We start from the raw sequence: 21,876 nt of genomic DNA on the forward strand, positions 1-21,876 counted from the left end.
ATGGGTTAATGGTAATATTATAAGAAATTTGCTTATCACAAGACATTTTGGTACTCCATCTATCCATTAATACTTATATAACAATCCATTGATACTGATAAATTTGGATTGCAATTTTTCTTGTCAAATATTTATGCAAAACCAAATAGTATTATCGATCCCGAACAAGAAGATTTCAAAGAAATAGAAATAATCAAAACACTACCCAGCAAGATTTCAAGTAGATGAAAATAATCAAGGCACTATCCTTATGTTGAAAGGGGATGAAAAGAGGTGAACAGATACAACCTCCTGCCAGGAATGGGATAAGTTTAGAGATTGATAAATAATATTGGGCTGCTTATAGTTATGAAATTCCAAACAAATTAACTTTACTGGTAATTATAAACAAAGTTACTTCATAATTAGGAAATTGATGAGAAAAATTCTTCTCAAAATTAGTGGAAATGAAAGATCAAATTCTCCAGGGATCATCCATAGTAATAGAATTAAGAATAATAAATAACTAATCTTAAATAATAATGATGCTAATCACTTGTATTTGAGCTGGCTCTTATAAGTGTTATAGCATAGTGATGCTAATCCCTTTTATTTATATGATATTAATCCTTATGAAAATGTTAATGTAATAAAATGTTAATATAATAAAAGATGGTTCATAAGAACTAAAATTTATTAGTTTTAAGTTTATTATATATATTAGTGGGTGCAATTTAATAATGGTTTAACATGATAGGTTAGTTACAACGTAAAGTTGTAATTTGTAAAAACATCAATTTGATAATTTGGAGAATCATTAGAGGTATTTATGCAATGAATTCAAAGATTGTTTAAAACCAACTTAGATCTATCTTAATCTTGGATATATCAAGCGACGAGAGGGATCAAATATCTCTAGGTACAAATCTTTTTTTTGAGTGCAAAATTTAAGGAAATGTTTACATCTGGAGAGATTTGATCCTTTCGGCATTTGATAGATCTAGGGTTAAGATGGATCTAAGCTAGTTATATAATACTATATAATATGTATATTTGCATATGTGCTTCTCTTTCCTATTCCCTCTCTCTCTCACAGCATAAACATACACATTGTCTCTACATCTCTCTCTCCCCCGCTTGTCACTCCCTCTCTCCCTTTATGTCTTTTTCCTTGGCTCCCTCTCTCTCCCCATCCATATTTCTCTCTCCCTTTATGTGAGGGCCTCAAATTGGTGAGTGCTCATGACTGCCCCACACACATGAGGGGAGTCGAAAAATCGAGGGAGAGCGCATTAAACTAAACATATGTCGAGGGGGAGTCAAGAGGAACTCCATGTAATATTCCTTTTTTATGGATATGGTTAAAATGGGTGAAACCTACCCATGGTATTTAATGTGGTATTTTCCCATGGTAGCTGCCCCTAGTATTTTCCTCGGTTTTTCAAGGGAAATAATAAAATAAAGCTTCTATAAAATCCATCAAGCCTATAAAAGGGGATAGGAGATAGGCATTGAATCATGCGGGTTTTATCTATCTTGTTGTGTTTTTATTGAGAACTTAGTGTGCCTAGTTCCAATTTGATGCCGGTGACGAAAACGTGTGGATGTTATTTTGTCTGGTGCATTTCACGATTGTGCTTCACTACATTTTTCTTCTCTTTTTGATAAGAAGTCATGCATGCTATTGCTGGGGCTTCAGATTTATTGTATGGGCATGTACCACTTACAGTGATTAATATAAATAAAGATTGCAATGCTAAATCCTGTTGTATTCAGTTTTTTGATTGCAATTATTTTTAATTAAACACCTAATTCTACCAGATTAGTTGATTATTTCATTGTTGTATCAGCTGTGCATCCCACCAGCCTAAAGGTTTTATGCAGGAAATTTTGATGGGATTTATTCTTACCCTAACTTGCATTTCCATCCTGGGTCATATTTAATATCACCCTAGTTAGTGTCCCATTTTCTATTTTCGCAACCAATTTGGTGGACCGGATCTATATCTCTAAAAGGTTTTCAGTTATTTACCAAAAAAAAAAAAAATTAAAAAAATCGCTGCCTTTTCCGCATCAATCAATTTCTAAGTCAAGAGCACTGGTTTCAAATTTATTTCCAGGGACCAGTTAATTGCCTTGGTTCGTGAAAGCTATTGCACTGGTTTACGTTGAAGAGACATACTGTCTTTTGGAGAAGAAGCGTCAGATTTTAGGTGTTGCACAAATATCGTTCATTCTTGAGCCGAGATCAGAGATTCCCAACACAAGTTCTGGCGAAAATGTTTGAAGTTGCGGAAGGAGGCTGAACTGCCTTGCTGGACAAAACCATTCAGAATAGCACTCTGGGTTGTAAGAAGCCGACGACAGATTGAGCATTGTTTGGAGCCTACAGCTGCAGAGAATAATTGACACCCTCATCCACCAACCAAGGACCCATGGCCGCCGAGTACGAGCTTCTCCCTGTGGAGAACACAAGGTTCACCGTCGATTTATTGGTGGGAGGTGGATTGAATTAAATTACAAAACTTGGTAAAAGCCCTATTTTATACCTTGGAGTGATACGTTAATTGAATTTTGGGTTGGATGGATGGAATGAATAAAATATGTTATATGGGAAATATTATATGAATATTATATATTGATTTATTGATTTTGGCTTGGTTTATTTTCCATTGGCACAATAATTTTAATGGTATATGGGAAATATACGAAGGGCATTCATCCTTCTATAGGTAGTGCGTGGAGATTACTCTTTTATTTTTATTTTTAAAACGTATATTACAGTGATCACTATTTCCCAGTTATCACATGTTTGAAGAATGAGGTATTTTCTTCAAGTTTCGCTGAGGATCTTAGGAAGAGTGGCCATCGTACAGAGGAAACGTGCCACCACTGCACTCGCATGACGGAGACCGTGGATGCTGAGGTGAAAAGGGATCGTGAGCCCGACGGTGCATCAGATAGAGGAGACGCGACACCATTTAAAATACAGGTGAGAGGGGACGTGGACGTATAGGAGAACGTGCAGCAAAGGGGGTCGTGAGCCCTGAGGTGATTGCATCAACGACACGTAGTCTAGATCGGCTAATTGAAGAGGCAGCGAAGTTTATTCTCTGGTTTCGGCCACATCATACGCTTCCCCTAGTGGAATGGTTCGACACTTGTGTGTTGAAGCGGAGGGCAACTTTCCAAATTTATAACAGAAGTCAAGCTGGCCAGAATTAAGGAGGTCAAGATTCATTGCGACACCAACTTTCATAAGGGACTAAGGCCAGGTGACATTAATAATTTGTGCAAATTGGGAAGAGGCCGAGTTGAGGAGAATATGTCTATTACAAAAGTTTATTGTTTGTAGGAGAACAATCTGTTATCTCTCTTCATAGGAGGTAAATCAATTTTATTGAAGATTTCTAAGGAGAGAAGGAAAATCAAGCGTCTAAACCCATTGATGCTAAGCCATAATGTCATTACTTTACTTTTTGAAAAGCCTTAGGAATCAACATAGTAGTACATCCGCTAGCCCTGTGGGCTGCAATATTTTAGTGGATCAAAAATGGCAACAACTTGCAGATCAGAAGCAAGAGATGAACAACAGGCCTTTCTCTTGGAAGATCCATGTTATCCTTCAATAGTCAAAGGATATCCAGAAAGAAGATGTAAAAAGAAATTGTCTCTTTAAACTTGGATCCAAAATGCAGAGAACAAAGTCAAAAGATGTCCTCCTCCTGTTAGACAAATTATACATAGCTTTATGTCTCATAGAGAAATCAGAATAGAAAGGGCCAAGTTGGGCCTTGAAGCCATCCATGCTTACCTTGATACAACCTAGGTTATTGGAGTATTCTTGTGAAAAAGTTAAAGTCACAGTCACCAATTGTCAAAGTAAAATCTTAGCCTTAACAACGCCACTATTGCCCTACAATAATGACATCATGAGGAAGGATTTTCAAGTAATGGTAGGATCCCTCCAAAGATTGGACAATATCACACTTCTTACTTTCTTTTGGAGATGCAAAATTTTAGAATGCATAGCAAAATCCAGATTTGTTATACTTATGTTGGATCTAGAATGTGATGAATTAATCCTTTAGATGCTCCAATGCTTTCGCACCTGCATTACAACATCTCATCCAAAATTTGTCAAAACAGGCATGCAAAAGATCATGTCCCTAATCTTAGCAAAAGATAAGGCCATCTGCAAATAATTGAGGTCCAAATTGTTGGCCATTTGGAGGAAGGAGCTAATTGTATCACTTGTTTCCTATGAATTAGTTGAGGGGTTGGTCAAACAAAACATCAAACTGCTTAAAATGAGGTTGACCAAGGAAGAACTAACAAGGATTTGTGGACACAGCTAGAATGAACTAAGGAGGAAAATCCTATGCTTTGTATGCAAGGGATCTTGGGCACTTAACCATTCATGTCCATTTGATCGAAAAGAGGCAACAAGGACAGAACCAGAGGTAATTCCTTCAGACCATGAGGATTCATTTGAAGGATCCGAGTAGTCAAGTACAGATGGTAAGTAGCAGCACAATGCTATTCAGAAAGATGTGCTGGACAAGCCGAGGATAATCAGTTAGCTTGACAAAGTACATGGGGAAAGGGAGGTAATTCTTCTTAGCAATATGGTAGACTCTTGTAGAACTGAGTCCATAGATCTCTAGGAGTACATCCATGAAGAGCATGAGTAATCAAGTGTAAATAAGAGTCCACCAGTGCATCCACATCTAACAACCAAAGATTATGGACAAGAAATTGTCCCCGAAAGTGGAGAAGGCTAGGAAAAAGACATTCAAGGAGACTTAAATGAGGATTCAGTGATGGTAATCCAATATGATGAGCATGATCATAATGAGTAGCATGAAAAATGTAGTATGCAGGATGAACCATTTCTAGAGAGGCGGTCAAAGGTTCAAGCTAGAGTTATGATGGTTGAGAAACCAATGCTGAAAGATACAGAAGCATTCAACAGACCACCGTAATTGCCAATAAAGAAATTTCGGGAAAAGATCATGCATTTCAAGACAGATCTTATGATGTTGAAGCAGAGATTCTGGACAGTCCAAGACACTGTCTTACAAGAGAAGAGGAAAATTGAGGAGCTTATAGCGGTATGTGCAGAATCAATGACCAAGCTGTCTAATGTTGAGGAACGACTCAAGTCCCTCACAAGGCAGCAAGAGGAGTACATTTGGGAGTTCTAGAGAAACCCTCTACCGGAGTACATAGATGAGGCTTGCACCACTACGAATCGACCTTTATACACTGGGAAGAGTAGTGCAGAGTTCTCCAAATGCATCATGTTAGGTGACTGAATGGAGCAGCATGAGTTGAGCATCGAGAAACATTAACATAGTATATTTGTAGATATTCATCCTTCCTAAGGCATGGGCTGTTGAGAGATTATGATTTGGTACTCTATTGATGGATTGATTCCTAGAAGGATACTCACAGCCAAGGGAATATTGCAGCTTTGGCCCTTTGGCATGGGAAGTGATGGAGATCTGAGATGGTACCATAACCGATAGGTCCCAGGACATAGGTGGCATTGGGATCTAGGAAGTTCCATTAAGGGCAGGATTCATCAGAGGATTGTTTGGGATTCAGATATTGAAGGATCCATTCAGGATCATTTAGCATGGAGGTATGTAATAGCACACCACGTTGTATGGGATCCTAGTATCAATACTTCTATTGTGGATAGCAATGAATTGCTTAGGGGAAAGCAATCTTTGGGAAGGAGGATTTGTAATACTCCTTTTTTTTGGATATGGTTAAAATGGGTGAAACCTACCCATGGTATTTACTGTGGTATTTTCCCATGGTAACTGCCCCTTGTGTTTTCCTTCATTTTTCGAGGGCAATAATAAAATAAGGCTTCTAGAGAATGCATCAATCCTACAAAAGGGGACAGAAGCTAGGCATTGAATCATTCAGGTTTTATCTATCTTGTTATGTTTTTCTTCAGAACTTGGCATGGCCAATTCCAGTTTGATCCCAGGGACAAAAACCCTATGGGTGTTATTTTGTCTAGTGGATTCATCCATCATGCACGAATGTGCTCCAATACATTTTTATTCTCTTTTTTATAAGTAATTGTGATGCCATTGCAGAGGCTTGAGATATATTGTATGGGCATGTACCACTTATAGTTATTAATATAAATAAAGGCTGCATTTCTAGATCCCATTGTGTTTGGTGTTTTGATTGCAATTATTTTTAATTAGAACATCTAGATTTTCCAGATTGGTTGATTATTTCGTTGTTCATGACATCACACTCCAACTGAAGGCAAGTCACCCATAACGAGTGTGTTTAATCAAACGGGCATGCGAATGGTTTAGGCATATTGGTGGGTACACCATAGCATCAAGCGCGCACTTGACATGTGGAGAGCATGTACATATAGTGGCTGGGTGAGGCAAGAAGCATAGCAGTAAGCGTGCAGTGGGCAAGGCGCGCTCGCCCAACTCATGTCAATTTGACCCAAGGGGCGTGACCCAAAAAGCAAAATGTGGCAATACATGAACAAGTCGACCCACAAGTGAAGAGACATGATGGTTGGATAAGTTGACAATGTGGAACATATATATATTGGAGGAGATGTCATTTGACCAATGAATCCATGTTCAATGAGTAAGTTCAAGGCAATTCAAGTGAAGGAAATCCACAGGAGGATAATTCGCAGAAAGGAAGGGCCATGTGCAAGGTGAGGCTCATTTAGCGAGATGCAAGACCATGTGAGCTATTTTTGTGGGTAAAATTCGGGGTTCCTATGACCGTAGTAATTGTGGGTAGTAGTGCATGCGCAGGCAGAGTGAAGACCGTTCAGCAGTGTTGCAGATTGCACTTGCACGTTAACATAGGGCCACGGGCCACACGTACACGTATAGGATGGGCTATAGGAAGTTTCATGTCGAGGCAGAAATGTCGGCGAGCTACACAAGTGGGAAGAAGCACAGACAAGTTGCATGGTGGGCTGCTCAAGTAGGAAGAAGTGCATACAAGCTGCACAATGGGCTGCATGAAGTGGGAAGAGGTTAGGCAGGCTACACGATAGGATGCACAAGTTGGTGAACCAATGGGCAAGTTGCTAGGAAACTTCCACCATACTGTAAAATTGTAACTTTGTATATCATTTGTAGAAGTTTGCTTTCATATATTTGGGCAAACAATTGGGAGTGACCCCTCCCTTTTATTACAGTCTTGTACATGTATAAATGTTGAATGAACTAAATGGTATTTCAGTTGCATAATTAAAGAAGTGTACTTAACAAAAATAAACTAAGTTTTGGTAGTAGGTGTAGCCTGGAAAGAAGTAATTTCAAAGTGAAATTGGGCCAGTGTTGCACAGGCACCCACGGTGAACGAAATGTTAGAGAGTGGGCCATTGACTATTGGTATCAGAGCTTGGTTCAGGTAGGACTGAGCTTTGTAGTTGGTCGCAATGTGACATAGGATAATTTTGGTAGGGGCAAGGCAGTGAGTTAGGGTCGAGTTGAACGAAGGAAAAGCTTATGGTTGTGACACCTTCCCAATGGAAACTGATGGTGAACAATGGAGGAGAATTGCAAGTAATCATTGAGTCCAGCATGAACACTGAGCCAGTTTTCACGAAAAAAGTGTTGGACCAAACGGATGAGCTAAACACAAATATGAATGCACTTGAGGTAGAAAATGTTGAACTTAGGGAGAAATTCACTGAGATGAAAGAGAGTCATGATGAACTCAAGGTGTGATATGAGTATCTTGAATGGAGATATGATCAAACCATGAATGAAGTCAAGGAACTTGAAGCTTCAAAGAATTAAGGCATGGAAGAGATCAAAAAATTACAGAACAATATTTCTGAAGCTTTAAACGAAATTTTGATTTTGAAGAAAGCATTGGGGCAATGTTCGATTGGAGGAAAGTTCCACATCAAGATAAAAGAACCAAATTCGTATGATGGAATGAGGAGCGCAAAAAAACTTGGAGACTCTCTGTGGGATATGGAGCAGTATCTTGAATGGTTGGGGCTTACATCAGAATAGGCCAGGTTGTTGCACAATTCCTTATGAAGGATGCCATGTTGTGTTGGAGGCGAAGAGTGGATTAGATTGCACATGTTGATGCTAAGGACATCTCTACATGGGAAGAAGTGAAGGAAGTGTTGTTGGCTAATCCAGGTGGATGTTGGTTCCCACCCACCTATCCCACTTGGACCCCCACAACTATCTCTTTCATTTTTTTAGTTTCCTTAATCGTAGCACAATTTACTATTCTTGGCAGCTTTTTCGGTCCTAAACTTAAGGAGCTATTTTGAGGCCCTAAACGACAGATTTTGGGATAACAGGGGCCAAGATGGGGCATAGACTAATGTATGCCATGAAAAAGTTGTAGTCCTTGGATAGATATTTCTAACGAGGTATTGTGCACGTCAAACGAAGATCATATACCAAAGTTACGACCTCGGGGAGTTGATGTACCAATTTACCCAAAACGGGCCCATAGTTTGGCACTTCATCTCCTAGGGTTAGGTTTTTTGATGTTTTGGGTTTTCCATTGTTTCTCAACAATAAATAAGCCTTCGAGCTTTATTGTAACACAGTTCAGAGGAATGTAGCTACCACATCTCTTCTCAGAGATAAGCTACCATCGCCCAAGCTAATTTATTTCCATTTCTGTTTGTAAGCATATTTCAGTATTTTACATTAACTAAATGAAGTATTATTTCTATTGAATATCTGTATTTATTGTTATCTCTATAATTCTTTGTGTTCTTGTTTAAATCCGTATCAGTGGTATTAAAGCAGTCTTCTCTTTCTCTGTTTTTCTTTGCATGTCCCCAACAAGGTCACGATATAAGGAGTTAGGGATTGATCTGGTTGAACCTTTGCAAGATCATCCTCGGAAAACACAATGGCCTCCCATGGAAGAAGAAAAGAAAGACGAGGGGGTGGGAGATCCTATCAAAATCTTACTCGAAGAAGCCCTCGAGTGACAAAAGAAGTGATGATGGAGAACTTCATCCAGGTCCTTCAACGGCTACCCAGGGGCCACACATATACTTCTAGCAGCTACTCTAGCAATGCCACACCCTTTACGGTACAAGTTAACTTTGAACTCCTCATATTCGACGGTCATATAGATTCAGATGCCATAGATAAATGGTTAAATCTGATAGAAGGGTATTTTTCTATTCATGATTTTTCTAGCTGGGAAAATATTACTTTCACTCTTCTCAAAGCCACCCCCCACGTCAAGGACTAGTGGGAGACCTACTGCGAGAAAAAGGATGAAAGTATGACCTAACTGCTTTTAGTTGCACCCACTTAGAATTCAATTTGGGATGCCATCAAGGAGTTGTATTACCCTGTCGAAAGCTATGAGGATAAATACATAAAGTGGACCACGCTGCGGCAGGGAAGGGACCAAGATGTGCCGAAGTTTAAAAATATTCTTCATACCCTTCACACGAAGGTGGGCATCAAGGATTTTGAGTGACATTTGGTACTCAAATACGATGGCTACCTACACAGGTATAACCAGGATGAGATGGAGTTCCTGAGCATCTCCTCACTCGGCATGTCGTATCGACACACTGCTAAGATCGAATAGAAGCTTAAACAAAAGAAGCGATACTTTGGATCTGCGAATCCGAAGAACAAAGGACAAAGCCAACATGGTGTGACCCAAGACAACTCGTCGAAGCCAAATAAAAGAAAAACAACACGAAGTCAAATAAAGACACAAGAAAGTGGTGTGAGTTCCATAAGAGCCCCACCCACAGTACAAGTGAGTGTCAGTCCAAGCAATCGTTGGTGGCCGAGTTGAAGGCTTCAAAATAAGATGCATGTTCTGACCCTGAGCTAGAAGCCGACAAGAAGAATGACAAAGGGAAGCAGATCATTGATGCAGAGCCCAGCACCACTGTTTCCACCACCAAGATCCAAAATAATGAGCCTAAAGATCCAGAGGAGGGGGAGTGTCTTTTCCGCTCACAAATGTGGGTGAAGGGTTCGCCGCTACAATTCATTGTCGATAGTGGCAGCCAAAAGAACATCATTTCAACAAAAGTCATGAAGTGGCTAGGCCTACTGACCATAGCACACTAGCAACCATACAACATCGGTTGGTTTCACCAAGGACGAGATCTCCGATTCTGCCAGCAGTGCCGCCTTCCCTACAACATCAAGCCCTTCACAGATGAGCTATTATGTGATGTTGCACCCCTTGCTATTTGTGATCTATTATTAGACCAACCATACTTGTGGAAGCGACATGTTGTGTATGAGTCAAGACCTCGTGCTGTTATTATTTCTTTGGGAAATAAATTATATAGGATACCAGAGGTAGCCTGACCTACCTCCACCTCTTTGATCTCTGCTAAGAAATGCAACAAGATCATATCCCAAACTAGGAAATTTATTTTCTTGCTGGTTTGCTCTCAAAGTAGGGCAAAGATCATAACCACATCCACGGACCCTGGGAAGGGTTCCTCCATGCAGCAGAAGCAGGTGGATACAATCATGAAAGAAGATAGGGACATCTTCTCCTCACCCACAGGGGTACCATTGCACTGTCAGTTCAAGCATTCATTCGATCTGACTCCCGAAGCATCTCTGCCCAACGAGCCGATATATCAATGTTCCTTTCTAGAAAATGCCAAGTACAAGAAGGGACATGATCAACACTGGCTGCCACACAAGTTTCAAGTTGGCAACAAATTCGGGTTGCATCTACAGAAAGAACGCCTTACAAGAGCCCATCAGAAGCTCAGACCACTCTGATATGGTCCTTACACCATTACCAAGGTTGTGGGAAACAACGCTTTGGATCACAACATTCCCCCATTCATTGGCTTGCACCAAATGTTCAATGTGGGCTTCCCTCAACCATGCTTCCCACCATTACCGGACACATCAGAGATTGCATAATAGCTCACTAGGGACCAAGCTCAGCAGAAGTTTCCCCAGCTCATGGAGGCATTCAACGCAATGGGGACAATTGCTTTCAAAGGGGGAGGATTGATCCAGGTGGATGTTGGTGGCCACCCACCTACCCCACTTGGACCCCCACAACTATGTCTTCCAGTTTTTCATTTTCCTTAACTGTAGCACAATTTACTATTTTTGGCAGTTTTTCAGGTCCTGAACTTCTGGAGTCGTTTTGAGGCCCTAAACAATGTTTTTTTGGGAAATTAGGGGTGAACATGGTTAGGGTACTAATTTTTTCCATGAAAAAGTTCTATTCCTTGGACGGATCTTTCTAACAAGGTATTATGCCCATCAAACGAAGATTGCATGTCAAAGTTAACCCCTGGAAGTTGATGTACCATTTAGCCAAACAAGGCCCATAGTTTGGCGCTTCATTTCCTAGGGTTATTTTTTGGATGTTTAGGGTTTTACATTGTTTCTCAACAATAAAAATGCCTTCAAGCTTTATTGTAACACAGTTCAGAGGCATCTAGTTGCTACATCTCTTCTTGGCTACCATCACCCAAGCTACTTTATTTCCATTTGTGTTTGTAAGCATATTTCAGTATTTTACATTAATGAAATGAAGTATTATTTCTACTGCATCTCTGTATTTTTCTTTGCATGTCCCCGGCAAGGTCATGATATAAGGAGTTAGGGCTCAATCTAGTTGAACCTTTGCATGATCAACCTCACAAACCCCGATGGCCTCCCATGGTAGAAGAAAAGAAAGATAAGGGGTCAGGAGATCCTATCAAAATATTTCTCAAAGAAAGCCTTGAGCGAAAAAGGAGCGTGATGATGGAAAACTTTTCCCAGATCTTTCAGTGGCTACCTAGGGGTGACACATCTACTTCCAGCAGCTACTTTGGTAATGCCACACCCTTTAAGGTATAAGTTAACTTTCAAGTCTCCATATTCGAGGGTTAGATAGATGCAAGTGTCATAGATAAATGGTTAAATTTTCTAGAAGGGTATTTTTCTATTCATGATTTTTCCATCCAAGAAATCATTACTTTCGCTCTTCTCAAAGCCACCCCCCACATCAAGGACTGGTGGGAAACCTACTACGAACAGAAGGATCAATGTAAGGCCTCACTATTTTCAGCCACACCCACTTGGATATCATTCCGAGATGCCATTAAGGAGCATTACTACCCTGTCGGAAACTATGAGGACAAATACATAGACTTGACGACGTTGCGACATGAAAGGGACCTAGATGTGTCAGAGTTTACCAATATTTTTTATACCCTTCACAAAAAGTTGGATATCAAGGATTCTGAGTGACATTTGGTACTCAAATATTGCGGTTTTCTACACAAGTATATCCAGGATGATATGGAGTTCCTGGGCATCTCCTCACTTGTCACGGTGTATCGATACACTATCAAGATTGAGCAGAAGCTTAAACAAAAGAAGCGAGACTTTGGATCTATGAATCCGAAGAGAAAAGGACAAAGCTAAGATGGTGTGACCCAAGACAACCCATCGAAGCCATAAGAAAAGAATAACACCATTAAGTCAAAGAAGGACATAGGAAGGTGGTGTGAGTTCCATAAGAGCCCCACTCACAACACAAGCGAGTGTCGGGCCAAGCAATCACTGGTGGCCGAGTTGAAGGCCTCAGAATTAGATGCATGTTCTGACCCTGAGTTAGAACCTAACAAGAGGAATGACAAAGGGAAGAAGATGATTGATACAGAGACCAGTGTCACTATTGCCACAACCAAGATCCAGAAGAGTGAGCCCAAAGATCCAGAGGAGGGGGAGAGTCTTTTCTGCTCATAAATGAGGGTGAAGGGTTCACTGCGGCAATTCATTGTCGACAGTGGCAGCCAAAAGAACCTCATTTCAGAAGAGGTCATGAAGCAGCTGGGCCTACTAACCATACCACACCTGTAGTCGTACAACATCAGGTGGCTTCACGAAGGACGATATCTTCGAGTCCGCCAGTAGTGTTGCCTTCCCTACAACATCAAGCCCTTCACAGATGAGGTATTGTGTGATGTTGCACCTATTGATATTTGTGATGTATTATTAGGCCAACCATACATGCGGAAGCGACATGTTGTGTATGAGTGAAGGCCTCACGCTGTTAATATTTCCTTGGGCAATACGTTATATAGGATACCAAAGGTAGCCCCACCTACTACCACCTCTTTGATCTCTGCTAAGAAATGAAGCAATATCATCTCCAAGACTAGGAAATTTATTTTATTTCTGGTTCGCTCTCAAAGTAAGGGGAAGATTGTAGCCACATCCGTGGCCCCCTGGAAGGTTTCTTCGACACAGTAGAAGCAAGTGGATACAGTCATGAAATAAGACAGGGACATCTTCTCCTCACCCACAAGGGTACTATTGCACTGCCAGGTCAAGCATTCATTCGATCTGACTCCTGGAGCACCTCTACCAATGGGTCGATATATTGTCTCTCCATTCTATAAACTACCAAGTACCAGAAGCGACATGATCAACATTGGATGCCACACAAGTTTCAAGTGGCTGACAAAGTCCGGTTGCAACTACAAAAAGAACTCCTTACAAGAGCCCATCAAAAGCTCAAACCACACCAATATGGTCCTTACACCATTACTAATGTTGTGGGAAAAAATTCTTTGGAGCACATCATTCCCCCATTCCTTGGCTTGCACCAAGTTTTCAATGTGGACCTCCCTCGACCATGCTTCCCACCATTACTGGACACATCAGAGATTGCATAACAACTCACCTAGGACCAAGTTCAACAGAAGTTTCCCGAGCGCATGGAGGCATTCAACACAATGGGGATCATTGCTTCCTAAGGGGGGAGGATTTATCTAGGTGGATTTTTGTGGTAACCTACCTATCCCACTTGGACCCCCACAATTTTCTCTTTCAGTTTTTCAGTTTCCTTAATTGTAGGACATTTTACTATTTTTGCCAATTTTTCAGGTCCTGAACTTCCGGAGTTGTTTTGAGACCCTAAACAACATTTTTTTGGGAAAACTAGGGTCATAATGGCACCTTTTCCAATGTTCTCTTTAAAAAATTTGTAGTCCTCGAATAGATCTTTCTAACGAGGTATGGTGCATGTCAAACAGAGATCATATGCCAAAGTTACAATCTCGAGGAGTTGATGTACCAATTTACCCAAATGGGGCCCATGGTTTGGCACTTCATCTCCTAGGGTTAGGTTTTTGGATGTTTAAGGTTTTCCATTGTCTGTCAACAATAAATAGGCCTTACCTCCTTATTGTAACACAATTTAGAGGCATGTAGCCGCCACCTCTTCTCAAAGATAAGCTAACATCGCTCGAGCTAGTTTATTTCCATTTCTGTTTGTAAGCATATTTCAACATTTTACATTAATGAAATGAAGTATTATTTCTACTACATCTCTGTAATTATGGTTACCTTTGTAATTTTTTGCATCCCTGTTTAAATCTGAATCAGTGGCTTAATTTAGCCCATAAGGTGAAACATGGGATGCATGAACAAAGATTAAGTACATCAAACAAACCGGAAGTCGGAAAGCATATCAACGGGAATTTACATGTGGTCTTAGAGTTACCTAACATGGTGGAGAAATACAAGGTCTTCAACTTTATCATTGGATTGAAACCTTGGGCACACAATGAGGTAAAGTCGTAGAAGATCAAAACACTTGAGAAGTCATTTTTTATGATTGATAGGTTGGTAGACCATTACGATTAGGGGACTAAGGAAAAGTAGAAGTAGTCTGATAAACCAAAGGAGAAATCTTCAAATGAAGATGAGGCAAGGATAGGTGGTAAATCGAAGGCGAAGAAACCTTTGACATGTTAACTGTGTGAAGGAGATAATACGGTGAAGAATTGTCCTTCAAGACCAAATATCATAGTTGTTACACAGTTAGATGGAAAGAAGAAAGAGGAACCAACTATTGTGATGATGTAGATTTTGGGTGTTGCAGTAGTGACAGAAGTTGTCCCAAAGTGAAATACTAGGATGTTGAGATGAGGGTTGGGTAGGGAACATTTCTCACCACAGTGGATAGTAGTGCAAGCTATAACTTCATGAGAGAATATGTTGCAAATAAAGTCATACTGAAATTTGTTCCAACTCAAGCTTGTCTCAAGTTAGTGAACTCTACACCAGACCAAGTGATTGGAGTGGCAGAGGTGATGGAAGTGAAGATTGGAGAATTGCTAGGCAAAGTTGAATTCACGATTGTGAAAATGGATGATTATGAAGCAATTTTTGGGATAGAACTCATGAAGAAGTTTGAAGCAATGATCGTGCCACATTTAAGGAAGTTGTATATTTACAATGAAAGGGTAGACACACCATTGATTGTCCCAACCATGACAACCATGAATGGTGAATGTAAGATAACAATGATGGGTGTGGAAGAAGATCACTGAAACAAAGAATTCTGTCAGAGGCTGAACGAAATGGAGGCCAAACTCATGTAGCAAGCATAAATCATAATATCATTCTCCAATAGTGTTATTGACTTGACAACAGAGTAGATATAGTGGATGGGTGCAAGACTGCAAAATTAGAGACCTTACAAAAGGAATATTGAGAGGCATACATGCAGAGATTAGGGGAGGTAGATGTTCGTACTTGTATTGAGATGTTGGAGCAAGATGAAGATGGAAATGGAAGATCAACAACCTTCCCATCCCCACCATATTTTAGAGCTTAGCATGAAGGATGGGTTCATTTTCATCTTCTCAGGGAAATGAGACCCCTTGAAGTGATGAGAAAACTATGGGGGTGAAACAGATAGGAGGATCATATTGTAGAAGGATGTGATGACAATCATAATGATGTTAGATGCATGCATTCTTGTGGAGGAGATGTTACGGTCATATTAGCTACCTAATTAGTCATGATCATGATGGGTGCGAGACCATGATGTTCTTGTAGAGTTACGACAAGATCTAGGCATGAATCAAGTCATAGACAGAGCTATCTAGTTATTGAAATCAAGATGATGGTCATGGAAATGGGTTTTTCCAAGATGGTTTTCTCGAGGGAAACAACCTTTTTAAAGTGGGGAGGATGTCAGAGCCTCCAGTTGGCAAGCACTCGTGACTGTCAAAATGCACATGAGGAGAGTCGAAAAAGTGATGGAGTTGCGTGATGGGAGAATTTAACTGAACAGATGTGGAGGGTGAGTCAGGATGGTACGTGATCATACAAAGGTGGGGCACCCAACTCCAACTGAGGACGAGTCACCCATAGTAGACATGTTTAACCGAACAATCATGTGAGAGGTGTAGGCATAGTGACAAGCACTCGCTTGACGTGTTGAGAGTGCCTGTGTATTGTTAGCACTCCATGATTTCCATTTAGGCTAAAGGAAAAGGATCACGGAGGTAACCACAGACCACTTTTTGTTAACAGACTGGTCTTCTTCAACTTAAGGGGGCTCCCTCACTAAGGAAACTCAGAGATAAAAAGAATTTGAAACACAATCTTTAGCAGAGACCAGATCTGAAAGGTGTTTAATTTTTTTATTTGAGGGTGGTAGAGGATTCTAGGGAAACTAATGCATGTGATCATGACCTCCCTATTCCATCACACCTATGCATTTCCCAACTAGTTTCATATACAAAGGCTTAACTAGTACAACATCAAAATGAGAAAACAATTTGTAGTACAGCGGAATAGGAACATCAAGGAACTCATCTACAATGGAAGAACAAATGAAATTTCATTACTACAACTTGGATGAATGAATATCACGAGTAAAAAGACAAAGCATTCAAAGGTATAAGCATTCCTTTTGCAACTAAAATATTTCCGTGCAACTAGACAAGAGCATGTGAAATGAATTCAAGCATAGTTCCATACACCTTTAAAGCAGGTTAAGAAGATAACATAAAGAATATTATACATAAACTAAAGAACAATAATTTAGAAGAATTCATACCACAAATATCTTTGCAATATAATTGGAATCTCTTCAGCATCAAAGCATACTCATGAATACAAATCATAACATATGACTACAATAGCTCAAAATCAATATTGAAACCAACAATAACCTATTTCATATGTATTTACCAATTTTAATAGACCATTGACAAAACATAATAAGTGTCTAGATTCACTCCATCACTGGTCCAAATAGTAGATCGATCCAAAACCAAAAAGAGGAAAGTTTTTGTTTAAGTCCTTTTCCTCAAAAAACAAAAAAGCATAAAAGTATCCTTAACTTTATCTTAGTACAAAAAAAATAAATCCTGATAAAATAAATTCTATCTATGAATAATGTCTTCATGGAATGAAACAACAAAAAGAAGAAAAGCTAATTGTTGATTGTGCAATGGCTGCGTAGCAGCTGCGCAACATCTCTAATGACACTTTTTGCTTCCAAAGATGGCACGTAGGTGACAACTAAAGGTCTAATTTGGATGCTAACTCTGCTCCATGTTCACACCTTTAAACACTAATATCTAGCTTCTTTCCAATGCTCATGTAAGTCTGTAGGCAGAGCCTACGCAACAGCTCTATAGCACATTTTCCAAGACTGCCTCTTATACACCCTCCAGTTTCAACAAAACCGCACGATAGAACTAGAGGCCACTCAAAAGGCATTGAAATGTCCTAAATTCATCACAAACACCTTTTAACTCCCATCATGCATCAAACATTCCAAAAATTTGAATTCACAGATCAAATTTCAAAGAAATCTCATAATTTTGTCAGTAAGAAATTGTGGAAAATGGATCTCCAAGTGCCACCTTTAATTCCAAAACTGTGATACATGTGCATAAAATGAGATAGTTTTTTTTCTTTGTCCCATTATCAAGACAAACTGTTATGAAACCAGCTCAAGAAAAGATAGAAAAGATAGATCAATGCCTTAGAATTCAGCCTCTTCGAGGGGGCAACCTCCCTTACATTACATAAATGAACAATTCTTGGATGATACAAATGACAAAACCTCCTTTCTATATATAGGAGTCTAAGGAGTCACAATATAATCCAGCCGACCTAACAATAATAATATAAAGCCACAAAAATAACAATAGAGGGATTCTATGGGGCACAGAAATAACAATATGGGGGTAATAGGGCACAACAATATAAATAAGGGGTATAACTACAATAGTAATGGGGTAATCACTAGTATTATAGGGACCCAACATGCCCCTCTCCTTCAAAAAAGTGTTGTCCTCAACGCTTGAGTAGTTCTGGATACTTCTGCATAAAATTCTCATCCTCCCATGTGGAATCTTCAGCGGATAAGTTCTTCCACTTGATAAGATACTCTGAAATTGATCGATTTCGTAGCTGTCGAGTTCTTGTTTCTGTGACTGCTTCCGGTTCCAATATAATTTTTCCTTCCTCGTCAAGTTCTGGCAATATTGTTTGAATTGGGAGCTTGTCACCTATAACCTTCTTTAAACATGAAACATGGAAAACTGGGTGCAATCGAGAAGCTGCAGGAAGCTCCAATTTGTATGCCATAGTACCAATCTTTTGCAACACCTTGTACGGACCATAATACTTTGGTGATAATTTATTATCCTTCTTAGCTTGCTTTAGGGACATTTGCTTATATGGTTGTAGCCGTAGGAATACCCAATCACCTACATCAAAACTTCTTTCACTGCGATGTTGATCTGCCTGTTGTTTCATTCTATTTTGTGCCAACACGAGGTTATCCTTTAAGAGTTGGAGGACTTGTTGTTGATGTTCGATGTGATGTTCCACTGCCTGAACCTTAGAATTTTCTCTTAAATATGATGTGATGGATGGTGGTTGATACCCATAAAGTGCCATAAATGGGGTCATTTTTGTTGCTGTATGGAAGGAAGTGTTATACCACCATTCAGCCAGAGGCAACCATTTGACCCATTGTGTCTGTTTATCAGATACAAAGCAACGAAGATATCCTTCCAAACATTTGTTTACTATCTCAGTTTGCCCATCAGATTGAGGATGATAAGATGAGCTATGAGCTAACTGAGTACCAAGACAAGAAAATAATTCTGTCCAAAAATTTCCAGTGAAAATGGGATCTCTGTCACTTACAATAATCTTTGGGTTTCCATGTAGCTTTTGAACTGTTTCCATAAATGCAGTAGAAACTGTACTGGCTTTAAATGGATGTGATAATGCACAAAAGTGTGCATACTTGGTAAGTCTGTCAACTACCACCATGATGACACTCTTTCCCTCAGACTTGGGTAAACCTGTGATAAAATCCATTGAAACCTCCTCCCAACGTTGGCTTGGAATGGATAAAGGTTGTAATAGACCCGGTGTCTTAATTGTTTCAACTTTATTTTGTTGGCAAACCAAACATTCCGCCACAAACTTTTGAATATCTGATTTAAGGCCATCCCAAAAAATTCCTTCTTAACCCTGTGGTAAGTTTTTAAAAATCCTGAGTGCCCTCCTAAGGGAGAAGTGTGCAATTCCATAAGAATCTTTTGTTTTAGCTGGGAATTCTTACAGAGGTATAAGCGATCTTTGTACCATAACGAATCATTTTGCCAGCTAAATGTATCAGAAGTACTGGAATCTTGTTGTAGCTTTCGAATAAGTGCCCACACTTCTTCGTCATTCTTCCATTCCTCCCTTGCTTCGTTTATCCAATCTGGTTGGATAATAGAAATGGCACACAACAATGCTTCCACATCCTCATCCTTTCTTGAGAGTGCATCTGCCACCACATTTTGCTTCCCTTTTTTGTAGATGATTTCAAAGTCATAACCCAACATCTTTGTGACCCACTTTTGTTGCTCTTCAGAGGATAATCTTTGTTCTAAAAAGTATTTAAGGCTATCATGATCCGTTTTTACCTTGAAGTGTCTTCCCATTAGGTAGGGTCGCCATTTCTTAAGTGCATGGAGTATTGCCAACATTTCCTTCTCATAAATAGCTTTGCTTAAAAACTTTCCCTTGATTGGACGACTTTCAAAAGCAATGGGTCTTTCATCTTGCATTAGAACAGCACCAATTCCATTTCCTGAAGCATCACATTCCACAATAAAGGTTTTTGTGAAGTCCGGTGTAGCTAAGACCGGTGCTTGGCACATTGCCTCTTTAAGATGTTCAAAGGCCTTTGTTGCTTCCGGAGTCCATGAAAATGAATCTTTCTTCAATAATGTTGTTAGAGGTGCTGCTATTCTCCCATAATTCTTAACAAACTTGCGATAATACCCTGTCAACCCAAGAAATCCTCGCAGATGCTTTATGGATGTGGGGATTTTCCATTCCTTAATGGCTTTAATTTTGCTAGGGTCTACCTTAACTCCTTCATGAGATACAATATGACCCAAATATTCCACCTCCTGGACTCCAAAGAAACATTTGGATCTTTTTGCATATAATTGTTTCTCCTCCAATAGTTGTAGCACCCTGTCAACATGTTCAACATGATCCTTCCAAGACTTGCTGTAGATTAGTATATCATCAAAAAATACTAACACAAATTTTCTAAGGAATGGTTTGAAAATTGAATTCATCAAACCTTGAAATGTTGAAGGTGCATTGGTAAGGCCAAAAGGCATGACCAAAAATTCATAATGACCCTCATGAGTTCTAAATGTCGTTTTCGGAATGTCTTCAATCTTCATTCTGATTTGATGATATCCTGAACGAAGATCCAACTTGGTGAAGTAAATTGATCCATGCAATTCATCCAGTAATTCATCAATGACAGGAATGGGGAACTTATCTTTAATAGTGAGCTTGTTGAGCTCCCTATAATCCGGACACATGCGCCATGATCCATCCTTCTTGTGCACCAATACTACTGGAGCTGAGAAAGAACTTTGACTCGGTTGAATTATACCAGCCTCTAGCATTTCTGCAACCATACGTTCAATTTCACTTTTTTGGACATAGGGATATCTATACGGCTTGATGTTTGGAGGAACACTTCCTGGAATCAGATGAATAGCATGATCATGATCACGCATAGGTGGGAGTCCTTTTGGAGTCTCAAATACCTTGGAATGATTGTCCAGGACTTTTTGGAGATCTGGAGAAATAGATGATTCCAATGTGGAAACATCTAGCTGATTATCTTTCATGGTTTCCCTGCAATACCCCTTAATTCAACTTCCTTTCCTTCCGTAGAAAATTTGATGAAATGTTCTTGAAAATTAAAAGCTATTGTACCCAAGGATTGTAGCCATTGGACTCCTAGTACAACATCAGCACCTCCCATTGGAATGGAAAGCATTGGGCTAGTCAATACATATTCTCCCATGGATAGCTTGATATTATGGCACTTTCCAGAGAAATTTATTGTTCCTCCATTTGCAATCATCACTTGACACTCTGGTGCTGGATATAGGAAGCAATTCAATTCTTTTGCTACCCTACAATGAATAAAATTGTGGGTGCTTCCTGAATCAATCAACACTATTACCTTTTTCTTCTTGATTTGTCCTTCTATCTTGATGGTTTGAGGAGTGGTAATTCCCGCCAATGCATTACAAGATATGGTCGGATTTATTTGTTCTTCATCTAGGCTTTGTTCCTGGAGTATATCCTCTTCTTTTGACCTTTCTTGCTCCTTTTCTTCTTCCTCTTCACAATCTATGTAGAATAATTTCTTCTCAGCACACTTATGACCTTTAGTGTATTTGCTATCACAACTGTAACAAAGCCCTTTTGCTCTTTTTTCTTCCAATTGTTGTGGTGTCAACCTTATAGGTTGTGGAAGACTAGGGGAACAACACTTCCGTCTTTATAGTTGTGAGTGGTATGCTTCCTGGTTGCCATAATTTTGCTTTCCATTTTTCTTGCTAACCTGAATGCCTTCTCTAATGAATCAGGTTCCCAAAGGCGAACATCATGTTGGATATTATCCTTTAAAGACCCTATGAACACATCAATCCTATGCTCCTCTGGAATATCTTTTACCCTTATGTTCAATTTTTGGAACTCCTCAATGTGCTCCATTATTGAACCCTTTTGTTTGAGACTTATCAATTGG

The sequence above is a fragment of the Pinus tabuliformis genome, chromosome 7, assembly GCF_031772625.1.
Source record: "Pinus tabuliformis cultivar Carrire ecotype Pingquan chromosome 7, CPIR1, whole genome shotgun sequence".
NCBI classification, from domain to species: domain Eukaryota; kingdom Viridiplantae; phylum Streptophyta; class Pinopsida; order Pinales; family Pinaceae; genus Pinus; species Pinus tabuliformis.